The 20,940-nt window shown below is 31.5% G+C and overlaps 1 protein-coding gene across 5 annotated transcripts in view; it reads right to left on the bottom strand.

Moving 5' to 3' along the window:
- CDH12 (cadherin 12) overlaps window positions 1–20,940 on the bottom strand; it is an 812,943-nt gene that overhangs the window by 737,416 nt on the left and 54,587 nt on the right. Inside the window, exon 1 of one of the 5 annotated variants that reach the window (XM_016137286.2) lies at window positions 12,053–13,866. The exons of the other annotated variants lie outside the window; for them this stretch is intronic. The gene's annotated coding sequence lies outside the window, so the exon portion shown is untranslated. Of the gene's footprint in view, window positions 1–12,052; window positions 13,867–20,940 lie in introns of those variants that run through there. 5 annotated transcript variants of the gene reach the window in all.

Below are 20,940 nucleotides of genomic sequence, written 5' to 3'. Positions count from 1 at the left end.
TCTGCAAAGTTTTGAATGTAAAAAATAAGTAAAGAAGTAAAGCATTTTACATATTTAAAATATTACCAAGAGCATCTAATTTGAAAAAACAGACCTAGTTCTTAATTAACCGTTATTTGTGTGGGCAGGTAGGTTAACTACTCTCAAACTCAGCTTCCCCATTTGTAATTTGGGAAAATAATGGTATCAAATGAGTGCTGTTGCACTGATAAATGCAAGGTGCTGAAGGATAGTTCTTTTATAAAATAGAGGTCAGTAAATATTTTATACTGGTATAATTTCAACATATACAATGAATCTTAGTAGTAATAGAAATTATTTTCCTTTTCCTATTAAGCAACTTATAAAAATCGTTAGCTTTGAACAAAATTCCCATGATCTTTTAGTCATATTATTATTTGAAATTTAATAAAACTTTTTGAATTCTACTTTGATTAATAAATTAAATGCATTGAATATATTTTTCCTGACACTAATTTTTCTGAAACAATGGGATGAAGTTTGTCTTCTAAAAGAATGAGGAAACAGTTCTCTCTGTGTTAAGTATTTTGAACTTTTAAATTATGTGTTGTTTCAATGAAAGCAAGGGGAGACTAATGATTATTCAAGAATATAAAGTAAAAGAAACATCAGAAATAACTTGAATATAAAAATGGAACTGATGTGGATGTAAGCTATTATTTCTTCCTAGCCTGAATATCTGTCTCGTTATATCTTACTACAATTAGGTTCTCATTTAAAAAAAATATATAAAATCAATAAGCATTGAGATAGGCAGATTATACTTCCCAAAGACACCCATGTTCTACTGCCTGGAAACTGTAAATAGGTTACCTTACATGGCAATGTGATTCTACATGTGTGTGTGTATGTGTGTGTGTGTGCGTGAATGCATGCTCATTTTGGATTATCTGGTCTACCCTAATCATGCGGGTCCTTACCGGTGGAATAGAAAGGCAGATAAGAGTCATAGAATGACATGTGATGAAGAAGCTGGGACTTCATCAGAGAGATGTCATGTCGCTGGCTTTGAATGTGGAAGAAGAGGCCTAGGAGCCCAGGAACATGGAAGGCAAGGAAAGGCATTCATCCCCAGACCCTCTACAAAAAAAGCAGTACTACCAACACCTCGATTTTCATCCGGAGAGATTCAAGTCAGATTTTTAACCTATGCAACTATAAAAATAGTTGCTATAAACCATTAGGTTTATAGTCATTTGTTATACCAGCAAACAGAAAACTAATACAAGCATTAAAAAGAAAGGAAGTACAATACTGAAATACTTGACTTGAATGCATACTTTAACAATATGCTTTCTAATAATTTTAAAAGAAAATAATGGTAGGAAAAAAACTAAATATGTTTATAAGATACCTAAAAAAAGTCTCAGTTTATCAAGCCATATTTTTCTCACTCTTATTCTCACTTGGTAAAGGGACTAGAAGTATATTTAAGTTATGGTTCTTTCATCATAACAATTACATAAGTTATATAAGAATATTGTTATAATTTAAGGTAGGAATTTTAAACATATTTTTATGATAAAAAGAAAGAAAGTAAAGTGACTTCACAGCATAGTGATATGAAAAAGTGATATACAACTATCAAAGAGTAACATATTTTTATTCGGGAATTGGTTGTGTTTTTACAGGCATTGTATGTTTTTACAAGCATTATATTGCCCTTTAGAGAACCTTTCTGTTATAGAGTCCTCTCAATTTAGTGAATGTGAGAGATGTTGGGCTTCCTTAGCTCTTAATTTATAGTCTGCATCAGGAAGATACATCCTCAAGGTATTGGGGGGTGAAGAAGCAAGGAGGACCGAGAGTAAAATGAATTTCCAAGAGCTGCCAAACACTGCCTCTACCTCCCACCTCTGGTCTGCCTTCACGAAGGCATTGCCCTCCTCTTCTCAAAGTTATTAATTATCTAACTTATTAAACCGAAAATGTTATATGATAGGCTGAATGTGTGCTCTGGAATACAAAACTTGTGAAACTCGAGCAAACTATTGTCACTTCTAAGTGGTTTCAATTTATTAACTAGTTATAATTAAGGACTATGTTTTAATGTAATAAAAGTGGTATAATTGTAAATAATGTGTGAATTTTTAAAAATCAGCCTTCATATATTCATGTAGCTACAAATCTTATGTCTATGTAGCTACAATTGATTCTTCCCACCTCAAAACTACATTTGCACCTTGTGAGAACTATACTATAGAATAGCTAATCTCAACTTCCAGTCTCCACATAAGGTTACTTTGAAAAAAGAGTCATTATTTTTTTTATTCAGAGATAAAGTCAGGGGTACACGTGGATATATAAATTCCCCCAAACAATAGCAGTTCGAGTAAAAGCTAACAAACACAGACTTCTAACCCACCTGCTCCCCTGTACAGCTCTCTGACTTGCAAGGGGATATAAATGCAAATTTTATCATTATCCATGTCATGACTGTTCTGAAAACTGATTGATACAATCAAATCCTTTTTATTATTGTACATATGTTGTATGTAATGAGTCAATAAAAGTAAACTTTAAAAATAAAACCAATGTATATTAATTCATGTAATAAAATTACTTATGTTAGAAAGTTTTTAATTCAGAATAACATTGAAGTCATACCCTTTTTGTGTTAAGCAAAAGACATTATCAAATTTTATTTTATTTTATTTTTAAACTTTGCTTACCCAAACATATATGTAGGAAACTTGGTAAGATTATATTTACAAAGTTTTAAAACTCATATTACTTTCATTTATTTTGTTGTGTACTTGTTCATATATAGCTTGCAAACAATATCAAAGCAGCTAACACTGTATTTTAATTTGTTCGAAATGCTTATGCTACACTTTCAGATAAGCAACTTAGAATTGCTTTTATTTTAATTTTAATTCTTGGCCTGGGAAATTCCAGTAAGACTTTCTTAAACACACTTGATAATGTAAATCTCTCCTCTGAAAAATTAATTCTTTAAGAATGACAGATTTTATAAGTAAGTGTCTTGAAGTAATGGGTCCTGCCCGTTTAATTTCTCTGTGTACTGGTCAAAGTCCATTGCAGCATATTCACGTATGTTCAGCGGCCCATATGTTTCTTGAAAGAAGAAACACACGTTGATAGCAGATATTGATTAAAACACTACTATGTGATAGTAACAACACTCTCATACATTGTATTTGTAACTTTCAAGAAGGTATAATTCCCTTAGAAACATTCATTTAATTGTAAGGAATGACAGATTTTAGTAAATTTTAGATATAAAGAATACTTGAAGAGATGAATATAATGGTTAACTTTCTATTCCATTCCTTATTTCCTCCTATATTTATTTTATATCTATATCTAAATATCATTTTTAAATATGTTAATTATGTAAAAAGAGAATATTTTGTTTTCCTAGTTATGATTTATTTTCCATATTAAATTTCTAACTGAAAAGAATTCTTATTATGTTAAATATAAAATCATAAAATTTAAGAAAAGTTGAGCCATTATTAAGTCTTTCAACTGGCTAATTGATTGCTTCCTTTATTTTCACATTTCCTATTGATGTTGGCTGTTCTCTTATATCCATCTTCTGGTTCCTCCATTGTAATGGGCATCCAGCTCAGCAGTAGCACTGAGCTAATGATTGGTTAATGGTATATGAACAAAAGGTGACATTTATAAGCTCAGGGTCCTATTTTTAAAGGCAAGGAAGCATGCCTTCATCCCTCTTGGAGGTGATGTGCCCCCAAGTGTAATTTTTCTTCCTCCTGAAGATGTGACGGCAAGACCTGGGCTCTTAGACAAAGCCGTGTTGAAGATGAAGATGGAAAACAACCAGCCCTGGAACATCCTCCTCTGAACTATAACATCAAAGATAATACTTACAGTGTTTCAATCTTTGGATCAGTTATATGGAAAATAACATTTATCTTGCTTAAAATATTCAGGGTTTCTTTGTTACAACAGTTTAGAATGGACAATAACCTTGGTGAAGAGAAGCAGAAACCCCTAGTGTCCAGGATTAGATAATTATTGTTTTGAGTAAAGGTAATATTGTGTCATTTTTTTGATAGAAATTTTGATAGGTACAAAAAGTTGATGTGATCATCAAATTATTCTATGAGCTATTTTCCTGCGTTCAAGTATAAATTTTGTAATTCGAACTGTCATTTAAAAAATATAGAGATTGAAGCCATTCATCGATACACTTATACTTCTGTCATCTCTCTTCTCAATTCCACGTTTTTTAAAAGCATCCAGTGTTGAATCACTATTAAAATGTGTAATTCATCTGCAAGTTTTCTCATAATCCTTAGTGACCTTGGATTTGCAGCTTTGTCAACCTCTCAATAACTACTTATAAAACTTAGAAAGAACTGGTCTCTCAAGAAATCCCTTAAATGAAGTAAATTTTAAAATCCTTTCATGCGTTACACTGCCAATCACTGTGGCTAATCCCATTCAAGCTCCATAATTAGTATTCCAAGGTAGGGATTCCCACCTGTACTAAGTTGTACAACATCATGAAGTGGGGAGGGGCGCATGAAAGAAAGGCTCCCGACAGACCTCTACATGACAGAATGTGTGAATCAATTTTAATTAATTCTGCCTCTTTAAATCTGTCTGCTCTTTAGGAAAGATTGCTATCTGCCTCAGACACTATGGCAAGATAATTAACAGAACCACTGCTGGAGGCTGATAGCACAGGCGGCGGCTGATACCTGTGGCAGGACTTTCCTGTCTTCCAAGTGCCGTGGAATTGTGAAGGCCAAGGATGTGCAGAGCAGTGCAACATTAACTTCACTAAGTAAGCGCATTATTTATAGACTACATTATAGAGTTTTATTTATCTAGCAAGTAATGAAAATAAAGAAGATTGTTTCTAAAACACGTTAAATTGTTTTGGCAACTATCTTAAACAGTTCTGGCAAAACATCTCTAAATAAGACCGCCCACGGTCCCTGATCGGTAGCAACAGGACTGTGCTTACTGCCCTGCTTCCCAGCCCACAGAAAGCCGATCAAACAAAAATCACTCCTCGGTGAAAAAAAATAAGTAAAAGTTGTGAACTATGAAAGTCAAGATTAAATGTTATGTTAAATTCCCTAACATACAGGCTTTTCATTTGTTGATTTGCTTGGCCATTATCTGGCCTCTTGCTATGTTCTTATAAAAATAAGAATTCTCTTATTAGGTAGAATTAAGCAGTATTAACCAATCAGGGTAAACTCGGTTTGCTTTAACAGTTCAAAAATTTAACATCACATCTTCCAGTTGCAAAGATTCGCTCGACCGTTTAATGACTAAGTCTTTGTAGTTACTACAATCCAATTTATACATATTTATTTACTTACTATTTTGCTTATTTACTTTCTTATAGTGCTCAGTGGAAGGGCTACAAAATTATATACCAAAATCTATGAGAATGATAGCCTGTGTGGAAGGAAAAAATGGATTCTGCGAAGAGTAACTTCACAGGTGATCTTGCCATAAATTCTTAACTGGGCAGGTCATAGTGAGCGGTCACACCCCAGGCATATAACTTCTTTAGCAAAAAGTTTATCCTTGTTTTACATAAGCCTCGTCCATTGTTTCTGTGCATCTAGGTTAACACATCTTTCCAATAAGCCATAACCACTCTCAAGAGAGGACATAACCTTGTTACTCCACTTTGCTTTCTCCTAACTCCATACGATCTTCCTTATGAGCTTCCCTCCTTAATCCCCAATGCATAAAAGAAACTGCAAAGCTGTTACTCTCCAGAGCACCTGAAATCTTGCTTCCCAGCATTACGTCCTCAATCTAGCCCAAATACTCTTGTAAAAGTTCTCTACAGTTTGGGACATTTGTTACATTGACACGTGGCTCAAATAGTTATTATTACATTCTTATATTCGGCATGCTTTAGTCACTATTTATTGAGAAACCTCCCATCCTCTAGATTGTCTCAAATTTTCATTTCCTTCATCACTCAAACAGGTATCCTCTGAGGAAACTTAGAGCATGTATTCATTATGCTTATTATCTATTAAGGAAATAACAAAATTGAATAATATCCTAGCCAGGTAACCATAAGAAGGTGAGTAAACTCAGAATTCAAAAGACTTAGTCCTAAAGTTAATGAGAGCTGGAATCAGAATAGGTGAACTGGTCTTCTGACTTGTGACACAGTATGTGTTTCACTAACGAGACTGCTTTGCAACGAAAGGAAGAAAGGAAAAAAAAAAAAACTTAACCTGACTTCAAAGAGTCCATAACAAATGGATTCTTTCAAAGTCCTGTTTTTACTTTTCCTGATTTATTTTTCTCCAACTTTTGGTACACACATGTAAACCTTAGAACTGAAATACTTTCCTGTCCCAGTTCTAAATAATTCTGAGAAAACTTTTTTCCCTGTTTTTGAGCTAAACACACACACACACACACACACACACACACACCCACGCGGATTAGGCAAAATAACTTTGCTGTTTGCCCCAGGAGATATTTGCTCCTTGAAGATGTAAACCTAAGGAAATAGCATACTTATCAAGACTAACAGCTTGCCTATCAGTAGTTGCCCAATACCATCTCCTGTATGTAGCCCTCAATCAAGAGCTATTATGCCATAAGCTTTGCCCAATCCCAGCTAGTCCCTTGAGTTGTAAGACTTGACTAAAAATTATCCAGATTTATTAAGAAATCATTTTAATGAAACTCTATATGTATCTGCCTTTGCTTTCTCCCTTCTGAGATGCTTTTAAGACTCATTCAAGAGTATGTTGTGACTTGTATTAGTCAGGATTCTCCAGAGAAACAGAACTAACAGGATATGTATGTGTTTGCATATAAAGAAAAATTGTTTATAAGGAGTTGGTTCATGTGATTATGGAAGCTGGCAAATCCAAAATCTGTGAGATGGGCTAACAGACTAGCAACTCAGAGAAGAAAGGATGTTTTAGTTCATATCTGAAAACAATCTGCTGGCAGAATTCCCACTTCCTCAGAGAGCAGTCTTTTTCAGAAGGTCTTTAACTTTTGGGGCAAGTCCCACCCATGTTATAGAACATAATCTGCTTTTCTAAAATTCTACTAATTTAAAAGTTAATTTCATTAAAAATACTTTTGTAGCAATATTCAGAAGCATGTCAACATATATGTGGGTACTATAGCCAAATTGACACACGGACTTAACCATCACATATCTTATAGCAGTAAATTAAATAAACAATTTTTCTTGATCAACAATTTTGTTAGTGATCCTTTGGAGAAGCTGACAACTGATACACAACTTGCAAACATTAGATCTACATAGAAGTGTCATGACTAATAAGACAATTCAGTTTCTCTAGAATCTATTAAAAAAATAAGATTTATGAGGGAAGGGAGTTTTTTGTTTTGTAAATTGCATTATTCTCAGTGCCTAAAACAATGATGAACAAATAGCAGGTACTCCATAGATAATTGAAAAAAAAAAATAGATGAATAAAAATAAATTAATAACTGAGATATTCTGATATTATCATTTGTATAGAAAGAAAAAATGAATTTCAAAATGACCTTATTATTTAAACATATGTACTGTGAAAACTCTCCTATATTTCAGTAATTGAAATTATACCTATACCAAACATATGATTTAACCCTATATGCATCTAACAGAAATATCCAGACCCACACACACACAGAAAGCATCTCATTCTTTTTTATTATGATGGACAATCATTTTGTTCCATATGGGAAATTAAATTTTAAAAACTCTTTATTATTCATGCAAATATCAGTGGCTTTGGTGATGTGTTTTGCATTCTTATGTTGTTTCACAAACAGAACTCAAACATTTTTTATCCCTTAGATATCACCGCTTTTTTGTAATACATCTCCTTAACACTTTCCCTCATTTCTTAATGAATGGCGCCTTAAAGATGCCAGACTTATCACTTATATTCACAGGTTTCCATCTCAAGAAGCATCAGGTGACAAAGATACCTGAACATCAAATTGATGCCATCTTGTTCAGGAAGACTGAAGAAATATTCTGCTTTTTGATTTACATCCTGGGTTTTATTCTCATAGCATTTCATATTTAAAAGATTTCTCACATGTCATCTCTTAAATCTTTATAAAAACCTATTGAAAGCAACTCATTTTTCTTACTGCATTTAAGAACTGGAACTGCTTAGAAAGGGAAATCCTTAAGAGTTTTATAAAGGACATATCCCAGGGTCTGTCACCTTGGACCTTAATTACAAACGAATGATCATCTACAATATTAAGTGCTATCTAAATGTTTGCTAATCTAAATTAAACATCCTGGAAAACATTTTAAAAGACTACCTGTACTGAAATCTTCTATACTTTTGATTACACAAGGAAATTATATTTTTCTGGGTTTATCCTGCTAATCTGAACATTAAGAAATGTTCCCATGGCCCATGATATAGTTATAAACAATAACTATCTTCTCTGTAACTTATATGTCAAATCTCCTATGAAGTTACCAGTCAGAATAAGCTTTACAGTTTATACTTGTCATTAGATATGGATGCGAACAAATAAATATTTTAATGTTTAATTCAGAAAATTCCTGTAAACCAATTTATCTATACCAAGAGTTTGTTCACTTGGGAAAACAACTCTTCAATCCATAAAATTTATATAGTAATTGGTCATTAATAATATCTGCAAATTATTCTTCTTATTGAATTTATAGTTAATTCTAAAGAAAATTGAAGGTTTTTTTTAATGTCAAAGAATAAAAATTGAGGGTTTTTTTTCATAAAACTGTTAAACTACGGATGAAAACTTTGATGTGACTCACCTTGTTTAAATGATAATTGAGCCTTAATATTCTACAGAATTCCTAAGTTTATAATTTTTCAAACACACATGCACGCACGCGCGCGCGCGCACACACACACACACACACACACACACACACACACACACACAAGCTAGCTTTACAAAATCCCAAGGGTGAGAAAAGAATCTTAAAGATTATAGGTTTTAATGCTCTAATTTTCCAGACAGAAAAATGATATACTTAGAGAAGTAAATTGTTTCAGGTCAAACAGCTAGTCAGTAGTTAAAGGGGTAATCAAAGTCAATTGTATCTTACTCCAAAATCAAGCCTGTATCTTAAGAATTACTAAATGTGTGTTTGCATGCCTGTGTCTATAGTATTTAGGCTAATTTTTTTTAACATACATCTATAAATAAAATCAATTCTTTTTTTTTTAAGTACAGGATTCTTATATTAAAAAGGTAATAACAACCATCAAAATAGATTCTTAATAACAGAGCCTATCTTTCCTTTGGCCTTAGAACAGAAAAAATCTGATATTTTAATTCAAGTTTGTCAGCATTTGTGTTTTGTCTCAGTTAGTAGTTCTTAAAAAGAGTATTACATTTTTGGTTTTTAAGTTTGTTTTTAATAAATATTAGAAATGCATTATTCACTAAAAATAACACCAGTGAATAATTTATTTTATGTTAAAGATTTCAGTGATTTATCAATGATTAGATTTCAATATAATTTTTTGAATGGGACAGAAAGTTATACCATCACCTTTTAAGCAAAGAGAACCACGTATAACATTGAAAATTTAAGTGAGACCACTTGAATTCACATAGCTTAATGATTAGGACTGAACTGAGATCATTTGTATCAAATCGATATAATTTTTTGTTCGGGACATCCTTTTCTAGAAAGATAAGAGTGTAAACTAATAATTTTACTGTTTGCTTCAGGAAATTCTTACAAAGAAATTTATCTGAAAAAAGAGTTTATTCATCTGAGCAAATACACATTTTATCAGGACACTAGTTATTAACCTGGACACTTTCTTTTCAAACAGCAGTTCGGTTATCGTGACTTGCTTCAAGACCCATACCTTTTCCTGCACACCAGTTTGAAACTATTGTGTTAATCATTTTGCTCAAACCCCAGCCACTCCTTACATGCAAATATCCTCCTTAAACACTTGAGTTTAGATTCCCAAACACTAAAAACACAAAACATTAAAAACATTTATGTTTATACCTGTACTTCTAAGGCACTAATAAGAATCTTCATGTTATTATTCTACCTTACTGCCACAGGTCTAATAAACTTAGCTTTACTACTATTTTTTTTAGAAAGTTAATAACTGACAACATACTGACTCTTTATCTGTACTGCAACCTAATAATATAAGAAATCTTTAGAAATATGTTGAATAATTAAACATTCTTATAACTTAATTATTTCTGTAAAAAAAGAACAAAGGTCTGAGAGCTGCTTCTCTAAATCACGGCTTTCTTCATCTACAAAATGATAAAAATCTGCTCTATGTTATATAACTCCGCAGGAAGGCATATATTTATGTGATATATTTTTCTTTAGTTTAAGTAACACAATTGACCAAAACTATCAACATCAAAATGTAAAGAAAAGCACAATGCATTTTTGTATTTTCCTCTTTTAATTGCAAAATTAATTTATGAAATTATGTAAAAAAGATTATCATATACTCATAATTTAATTACAAACATAATTGAATATATTTAAATTATTAAATAAGATCAACTCTTTTAAATGTAAAATATACATGTAAATACTATAAATATATGAATAATAAAATGTACCAATAGTCCTTGCATATGAGTTTCACAAACTTTACTACTTAAACCTCTAAAAGTTTATTCAGTCAAACCATCCTTTCCTTAAATGAAGACTTGTTCAGGCCTGTGGTTTCTAACTATAAATAGAAGCAGAATGATTAAAAGATGGGGCCCCACACTCTTTCTTCCATTGTTACACAAGAATGGTTAAGCCATTGGCTGAAGAAGTCTCAAATTTAGATAAAATTTAATTACTTTCTCTCTGATCACTGAGTGATCACCTAATTTCTAAATTTAACTTACATTTGTTCACCAAATGAAATTCAGTAACCCTACTTACACAACATGATATCTAAAAACCACAAGAAACACATAGTGATTGGAAGTAAATAATAATGAAAATATGAAACCTCAATCAATTTTCCTATTTGTTAATTGGCTAATTCAGGTCTAAAATATTTTACCTCAGGTTCCTTGGGGACCCTCTCTCTATGGCTTACAAAATTATATAATATATTTTAATACTTTATAAAAGGCTGAGATAGTAAAAGCTTTACAAATTTACAGAAGACATCTAATGAAAGTTTAGTATGTAAACATATACACATATAAGGTTTTACCTTTAATTTTTAAATAGTTTGATTTTATTGAAAGGTTGAAAAAATGACCTTCAAAAGATTCCATACATTCTTTATCCAGATTGTTAGACTAACATTTTACTTCACTCTACCAATTGTGCTCTCTCAATGCATGTTTTTACTAAAGTATTTAAGAGTAAATTACAGAGATTTTGCGCCTGTATTCCTAAATTCTTAAGTCATATTTATTACACTAAACTATTCTACATAGAGAAATAATTATCATAAAGAAATAATGTTTTGTCAATAATTACCAAATTCAATTCGTAGTTATATTCAACTGTTGCCCTTCGTATACAGATTTCCCCCTATCTAGTATGGTTATATAAATACAAAATGGAAGGCAGGAAGAAAAGGAGGGAGGGAGGGAGAGAGGGAGGGAGAATGAAAGGGGAAAGCAGTCTTTCTATACAGTAGAATTTTAACTAGTAAATGTAGAATGAACTGTCTAAATGGAAAATGAAAGTAAAGGGTAAAATAGATTAAGCTAACCCTACCCCAGTAAAATCAGAGTTTATTAAAAATAAATAAGTTAATAAATAAATAAGAAACATTTTATAATATAATAATCACCTGAATACTTGAAGCTTACAGTCACTATGAAATATTTATTTATGTTTTGTTAATGTACTTATCCTGTTCTGCAAGGAGCTTTGAACCAAAATTAATAATTCGAATTATACCTAGCCACCTGAAATGAGTAGCATTAAATAAAATTATACCTAAAGTTTCTTTAAAAATATATTGTTTGGAGGTTAAAGAATGACAATCTACTATAGTTAAACAAAATATTATCTTCCACTTACATTAAATATTTATATAAAAATAATAAATCATACCTGGAACTTCAGAATATTGCCATTTCGAAGGCAGTATTTCTCTTTGACCTCACATTTTCAATATAGAGCATAATCATTTAAAATATGGTCTATGATTAAAGAGAAGAAAGTCTTTTTTAGAAGGCTGATTGTATAATTTGATGTGATTATCAAGCATCATAAAAATAAATGCAGTGAATAAATTCAAAAAAATGCAGTCAGTATTTGGAACTGTTCTCAAACTCTGCTAATTATTTCTGGAAGACAGCAGAAAGATTGAATTCAAATCATGTTCCAATTTATTATAAATACTTAATCCTGGATTATGTTTTTGATATACTACAGAGTTCATGTACTCTATTTTCTTCTATAATTTTTAATCATGATCACAACAGAAAAGCAAAATTCTTAATTCAATCTAAGCAAAATGTAGTAAGATAATTCTATTATCTGGGAATTCGATATATCATATGTGTTCCAAAATAAAAAGAGCTGACTTTGAATTCAAAAACTCCATTCAAAAACCTTTAATATGGCCCTTGAACTTGAGATGCAACATCAACACTTCCCTGGGCATCTCACCTGCTGGCGTACCCTGTAGATTTTGAGTTGTCTGCCTCCACAATCATATAAGCCAATTCCTTAAAATAAATAACTTTAGCACCTGTGCGCTCTCTCTCTCTCTCTGTCTCTCTCTCTCTCTCATCATACACACACACACACACACACACACACACACACACACACACATACACATAGTGCACATGCACACACACAAAACAAACAAGTAAACACAGCACATCCCTATATAACTTAATTTCAGGCAGTGCTGGATGGTACTGTAAGAAAGAATGTAAATGTAATGGGTGCTATTTTATATAGGGTAATTGGAGAAAGTCAATTTAAAGTAGTAATGCTTTAGTATAAATCTAGAATAAATGGAATTCTCCATGAAAAGTTTTGAGGGACCATTCCTGGAATAAGGAAACTACAAGTACTAAGTCCCTGAGAGATGTCCACTTAAAATATAGCAAGAAGGCCACTGCGATTTGACAAGAAGATGTTGTATGAAGACAGGAATAAGTTCAGAGAGAAAGGCAAAATAAGAAGTTACTGATAATGTATTTTATCAAGTAAGGAGCATGGTCCTTGGCAACCATGCATGAAGACGGTGGAATTGGAAATGCTATGTAGTTTCACAATGCTGGGATCTCTAAGCTTTCTCTCATTTCAAAAGATCACCTAGGGAAAAAAAAAAAAAATGTTGTCTTCAAAAGTGAAATGGATCGCCAGAAGCTAGGGGTCAAGGTTGGAAGTTCATTTGAAAATGAGAAAATAAGGGAGGCAATGCAGAGAAAAGCTGTATTGCTCACTGATTTCACTCAAGGGCAAAAGGACCAACCTTTAGAATAGGTGAAAGGAGAAATCCTATGAAAAGCAAAAAATAAAGTTGATTTCTGCTTGTATCTCACAAATTTAAGGTCTTTAAATAAATCAGTTACACAAATTTCTTTGATAATTTGAACTTAAACTTAGCTGAGAGGGAGAAATGTATATGAGAGCAAAATGCCATACAAGGTAGACAGAAATATTGCTTGATTAATGTGTAGAATCCACAGACAGTATATCTGTATGAAGTCTATTTAAGTCCTGATATATTCTACAACTCAATCTCAAAATCCTTCACGTATTACTAAGAATACTATTTGGTGATAACCGTAAAAACATTAGCACCTGGAGAGAAGTCTAATGGCTCTTAAAAATGCTTGTATTTTTAAAATAATATTGTAGATTCGAAAGGAAATTCAGGTTCAAAAATCTATATGCAAATAAAAATATTAAAAGCTAAAATCAATTATATTACTCAGTAATTATATATTACATAATTATATAAATGTGTATAGATGATATGCATATTATATATACATATATCGACATAAGTATAATATTTATGTGTGTGTGTGTGTGTATATATATATATATATATATATATATATATATATCTTCCCATGTATAATTATTACTCCAATAAATTAAACTGAAAAAGCACAGGTTTTTCTCAAGATAAAGTCAAATCCTTGCTTGGTCATGTTTAGATCAAACAGCCTTGACAACAGAATGTACATTATAACCTTAAAATTTATCACTGTTACAAGTAGTTACTGGTTAAAGAATGCCACAATAAAAATTAGATTTGTGTCATTTCTGAAATCAATATATCACTGACATGAAATCACGGTCCACAACACTATGTTGGGGTCATGGTGGTTCTCAATGATATACTTGAAAATTTCATTTCAGGAACAGGGAAGATGCCTGAGTCTGCCACGCCACTGAGCCAAACTAAGGAGTATATTTTAACCAATCTACTATATTCATTTTAATATATTTATTTTTATTTGATTCAGAGAATAAGAATATCTAAAAAAATACAGGAGAATTCTGGACCAAAACTAATATGTTTGGGCAACAGGGAACTATGGATAATAACATTCAGGTAAATATTGTATTTCCTTCCTTCTGGTGAGATTACCACACATCATGTAAGTTTGCTTCATGAGGTCAGTACAGAGGTTGGAAAGGAAAAGAAGCTAAAATGTAAGTAGCATATTCTACATTTGCTACAAAGTACACATACACTTGTTTACTATATTGTCCCCTTACTTCTTCATAATTACCCTATTTATTATCCCTAGACAGGCTTAAGTAAATTTGTGGACACTCAGCAAGTGAGTTGAACAGCCAGAATTTAACTAGATTCTAGACTAGCTAAAAACAAGTAAATAACGAGCCAACAAATCCACCACAAATAAATAAACATAATAATAATAGAGATCTGGGTCCTCTACCACCTTACATTATCATATCAATTGAAAAGTTTTATTGTTTAATAACTAATTAAACAAAATTGATGTTTAGCACCTACTACTTAAGAAACACTTGTGACACAGGGATAAAGGATCCACGTCCATCTCGCAAGGAGTTCACAGCCTCAAGACATGGGTGTCACTGCTCATGTGTGGAACTGAGAAAGGCTGGGGCCGGGCAATTAAACTACAATATGTTATCGATAATGATAATTACTTAACAGAGTTCTATAGGCTACAAAGGATATATTTCTGACCACATTCTGAAATGGGGAAGGATTTTAAGAGAGAGGTATATTCTAAATTTGGTTAAAGGAGCAGGATTTTCCTAGAAAAGCAGTTAAAAAGATATGATAATTGTGAGAAATTTTAGAGCTTTAAAAAAGCCAAGGGTATTTAAAATAAAAAAATAATTTGTGACCAGTATATTAAATTTGATAAGCATATTACAAACAACTTATTTTACTATCTAGTTTACAACTTTATTCCAGAATGCTTTTTCTTTTTTTACTAGCATTTTCAACCATCCAGAACACATACTAAATTAATAAACTATAAAAAGTAATATTTTGACATTACAGTTTCAGGCAAAGTTACAACCACCAATTAAGATAAGAGTTATTAATTAGAGATACTGCATGGGACTCACATGAGTCTCCTGTTTCCAAGCATTCTAGTCTTTAGCCTTTACATTGTCCTAAAAATGTTTGGAGTGATAACTTGTGTTTAGGTGCAATTTAAGTGCTAGTGAACCATGAGTTGACCCACTGTCCCTAAAAAAAAAAAAAAAAAAAAGCTCATGAAGAAATAGTACAGAAAGAGGAAAAACCTTCTAAAGAATGATGCTCTTCTTCCTTCTTTCACCAATTCTTACCCATCAGATCTTCTCTTTTTTCTTTGGAGATTAATAAAAAACCTTAACTCTATTGCTTTTATTGTATTACCCATATTTATTTATAAATTATTACTTATTCTGTATGCAAACTTTTGCTGCTTAATACATTTTCTATGGAAATTGTTCAGGTGTTTTTGTTAGAATATATACAATCTTTCTCATTAGAATGTATTGAAATATTCTTTCATATAATTGTTTCTCATTTAGGGTCAGGATTTTATGGGATGACTTATTATTATTAAAGGACAGGCATGTGTACCAGTTAAGTATGACTTTCTTTAAAATATTTGAATTCTTACATTAAATTTCCAACAGTATGAATGAACATTTTTCATTGGCTTACTATGTGTGGGTTTTTGTGAAATGTCTATTTATGTTACTTGCTCCTTTTCCTAGTGGTTGAGGTTCAGGGAAGAATTACATTCTTTTTTTTTTTTTTTTCCTGGATTTGGAAGAAATTCTTGGGTTTAATGAAATTATTAACTCTAAAAAATTTGCAAATGTATTTTTTCACAACTGGTTATTTTCCCTTTAAATTTGCCATGTCTGTTTTGCCATAAAGATATTAAGTATTTTCCTTTACGAGTCTCATTGTATATTTAGCAAAATTTCGATAATTCAAAAATTTTAAAAATATTTATGAATATTTTCACTTAACCACTGTTGCTATTATTGTTGTGATCAATTAATGTAACTTAGGTCTTTCAGCCTTAGTGGCTTGCTACTTTCTCCATAATCCCACTAATTAACTGTCACAGTTAAAAGCCACTGAAAGATTTTACAAAATAGATGTCTTCCCCATGAGGATAAACATAAGTGAAAGAAAATTTACATTTGCTATAACTAGATGTATAGCTAAGAGAAAGCAAAAAAATCATCCATACTTCTCCCACCTTTGGAGACACTCTGGTCTACTTTTGAACTGTTCCCTCTTTGTTGAGAAAAGGTAAAGGATAAGAGGCCACTGTTGCCATTTTAGAGAAGTCCAACTCCATAAAGAGAGGCTCAACAAATTAACATACAGGGAAAATTAATACATATTAGAAGTATACTGAATTATATAAACATACTATTTGGATCTACCGAGTGTAATATATTTTCAAGTGAAAATATTTATCACCTTTAAATTTCTCCCATTGCTATTTTTATTCAAGAAGATAGGTTATTATTCATCAGCATGTAAAATCAATTTCAACTCAAATTAACTTTGCAGATTAAAACTTGTAAGCATTCTCTAAATTGCTTGTATTTCCACAGATTTTACCGAATTAAAATAATTTAGTTGCAGTGTTATTTTCCCAAAGAGAAGAAAATTTCAAAAACTAAAGTGTTTAAGAGTACATTCGTAAATCTGCTTTTTAAAAAAATTTTCTTATTTAACAATATATCTTTCAACTGTTGAATAGTCACTAAATTACAATTTTATGTTTAGAACAAAAGCATATATAAAAAGAGTGTATATTCAAAGCAAAAAACAAAAAGCTAATCCAGAATTTCTCTTCATTAAAATAATATACTATACCTATGAGGGTTTAAAAAAAAACTATTACGCAACCTTTGGGTTTGTCATTCGATTTCACTCTCCAAGATTTGTATGTGTTTAAATCCTCAGAGAAGTTTGTAGCACTAAATTTAACTGTCTATCTTAGGAACTAAATACTTCTACTTTTTTAGCAGAAGCTCTTTGATGTTTATCCAAGCCTTCTAACAGAGAAACAGTGAGCAAAAAATGCCAAAATGGTTGTCTCCAAATTATTTATATTTAAATATGTTTTAGATATATGAAAAAAATAATTTCACTATAAACACATTACACAGGGCACATATTTTACATAAAGAAAAATATAAATTTAGTTATTTTTTAAATTTTTAGTTACCTATTTTATCAGATAAATTCATTAACATATTTTTAAAAATCATTATCAAAACTTAAGACAATAATTAACTATCATTGAAGACAGATATTATTTTTTCATCTTTATATCCTAGGAGCTTCACACAGAATTGGATCCTAGTATATGTAATACACAATCAATACATTTTAAATTATTGTATTTACATAGTCAAAATCTACCTTCTCTGTTAACAAAGTAAAAATTGCTTATAGACAATTTGTAATGCTGGCTTTTGGCCTTTAAAATGTTTGATTTATGGTCAAATAATGTATTTATGACTTTTATAAATAATTTTTTCCATATGCTTTTGGTAGAAATACTTGCTTTCATACCTTATAAATAGTAATTTTCTCAATGATAGGAACATCTCACTGTCGGCTTAAACACAGTCACCACTGATACAGTAAGACTTTTGGGGGCAAAGTAAACACTATGGAACTTTACCCATTCCTATAAATTATCTCTCTTCATTATAAATGTGACTCACTCATGAAAAGACTGAATATATGGATGATCAGGATCAGTCATCTGATTATTTCAAATACCCGCGTTGTTGCATTTTTAAATATACTTTGAATACTCTATAAATATAAAGTGTGTGTTCCAATTTTGAATATTACACAAAGTAGCTGTACTCAAAAAAAAAAAAAGAAAGAAAGAAAGAAATGAAGCTTGATTTTTCTAAGCAAAGTATTGCTGCTGAAAATTGTGGCAAGAAGTTTTGGTCACATTCAATCTCATTAATTATTCCAAAGATTAAATATTTTTGCATGGCCTAGAATTGATACAAATCTTCTGGTTCAGCAACAGGAATTGAAACTGAAAAGTGCTCGGGGCACAGAGTAAGTATACTTTATATAATGAGGCTGTTTGCCAATGGATCCTTTCTTCCTCCTTTTAGTCTATTTCTCCTGTCTCTGCGGTTACTAAGCTGACATTCCTCAAATCTCTTCCCACCAATGGACCTTTCATTTTTCATGTCTTCCCTTCTACTGACCTATTTTCCTTCATTTTAGCTCCAATCTACAACTGAAACACTTTGTTAGCTGTTATTCTCAGCAGTAGTGGGTAGCTTTCCTCAGGAAATAAGTGAGTACAATTGTTCCCTAATAGACTCTGTAGTCTTCAGTCCAAAGTAATTGAACCTATTAATTCCCCCTTGCTTCTTGGGCCAAAATGCACTTCCAGAGAAAAATGGCGAGATGAGGGAGATTTGAGCTTCTGGGAATACTCTTAAATGGCAGGCAAGAGATTTGGGGAAAATGGTAAAGACGATTTTGGAAGGACTCTGTTCAAAAGGAAATGGGTTTCTTTCAACCTGGAGATATTCTTATCTGTGATCTAGGTTACGTATTCACTATCAGCCTATAATTTGGATGCTATTTGATGATATCTTCCTATGAAATATAAAATTCTGGAACTTTCATTTGTTTGCTTGTTTCTTAACTGTTCTTAATTGGAAAACTTATGTAAAAAGTGTGGATTGGCTCTGGTAAAGCCGCATATAATGATCGTGTGTTAGAGGCTGCACTTTAAGTCTTCACAAGGAAATATATAAATGGGCTCTATCATGGAGCATTAATTGAGATAAATTGAATAGGAATTTCCAGTTACTTTTGTGTACTTTCCTCCAACAATGTTCACTCACATCTAGATCTTTTCATTTAATAAGTATAATATGCAAGTAAATTGAGGTTGATTTAGGTGTCATTTATATATGTGTTAAAAATGAATAAATAATCCTTGGCTATATTATAATGCAATGAAATAATTAAATTTGGGGAATGTTAATATATGCGAATGACTGAGTTTTACTTTTAGGACTAAAGTTCAAAATCAAACCTATAGTTTGGACCTTATAAGCACTGAAACATATTCAGAAATATACATCTGACACTTTAAATGTTGTATCAGGAGTAATGATCATAAAATACCGTGGAAAAGTTCATTTCTGTTTATAAATATATGAGACATTATCCCAGTGAATTGTATCCTGGGAAAGGCAAAGCTGTGAAAACTAGAGATTAAAAGAAATGAGTTCAACTCAATCCCTCAGACCTTTACCGAGTTCCGTGACTCACTCTAGCATAATTAACCCATGTGTAATACTGGGTTAGGACAGGCCTCATTAAAATCAGATGAGTCACTGAAAATGGGTTTCCTAAGGTAGAAGAGTTAAAAATAATAGAAGTGTTCTAATATATTACAGAATTGCCAACTCACAACACTAGAGAATAACGGCAGGTGATTTCATTTTAGACTACTTGGGAAAACATAGAGTACATTATGAAAATAAAATACATGTTTTTGCCATTGTTAATGTTATTAGTTTAATATTATAAATGTATACAAATATGCCAAACTTGCTAAAAGAACAAAAGAAAAGAGAGGAGCACAGTAAAAAGTTCTGGTCCAAATAAGACATTTGCACACAATAAGTGGGCCTGTAAAAAGTAAGAGCAAGTGACTTAAGAATCACAATTCAATGAGTTCAGCTCAGAGCTTCTTTTGAATAAGAACAATATGTGTCCCCAATGAGACCTACATCATCTTATTAGTTTATATTCCTCCTCCTTGCCTTTAAAAGCACAAATAAGGGTATATATATATACCCTTATTATATATCCTTATATATACCCGCGCACACATATATATATCTTTCACTACAAAATTTTCTTCTTCTGTTCTGTGTTGGAGGGGTCCCTCTTAATTATTTGTCTGTATATTCTTATTAATTATTAAATATTTATATATTATATAGGGTTAATATGTCAGTATTCAGTCTTTACTACCATTTATTTTTATCACAAGATACACCATTTAAATTTTGCAAAAAAAAAATTACTACAAAGACCAATATACTTTTGCTTATTCATCTTCCTATACAGAGTATTATATTATCAACAAATGTATGTCTATGATTCAATTATAACCTACCTGCTTCTTTCTATAATCTAGCATTTTTCTTAATATAGCTCTGTCCCAACTCTAAAATTTGTATTTCCAGGTTCTCGCTTTATTTTGCCACTTTCTATTTCTCACTTACACTTTCTGTTTCCTCTTAAATTTCTCCCCTTCATGTTCCCTAGTTGGGCAAACTCTTCTACCCAACTACACACCCTCTTGCTCATCAATCTGCCCTAATTAAATTGGTCGCCACCAAGTGCTTTTTTTCCTTCCTAAATATTTCTCAAATTTCTACTAAAACTCCTCTAAGAAAGATTATCATCACTACTTACCTGGAAGTAAAAC

Source organism: Rousettus aegyptiacus, unplaced genomic scaffold (assembly GCF_014176215.1).
Source record: "Rousettus aegyptiacus isolate mRouAeg1 unplaced genomic scaffold, mRouAeg1.p scaffold_m13_p_8, whole genome shotgun sequence".
In the NCBI taxonomy this organism is placed as follows: domain Eukaryota; kingdom Metazoa; phylum Chordata; class Mammalia; order Chiroptera; family Pteropodidae; genus Rousettus; species Rousettus aegyptiacus.
This window is presented reverse-complemented; position numbering and strand designations above follow the sequence as displayed.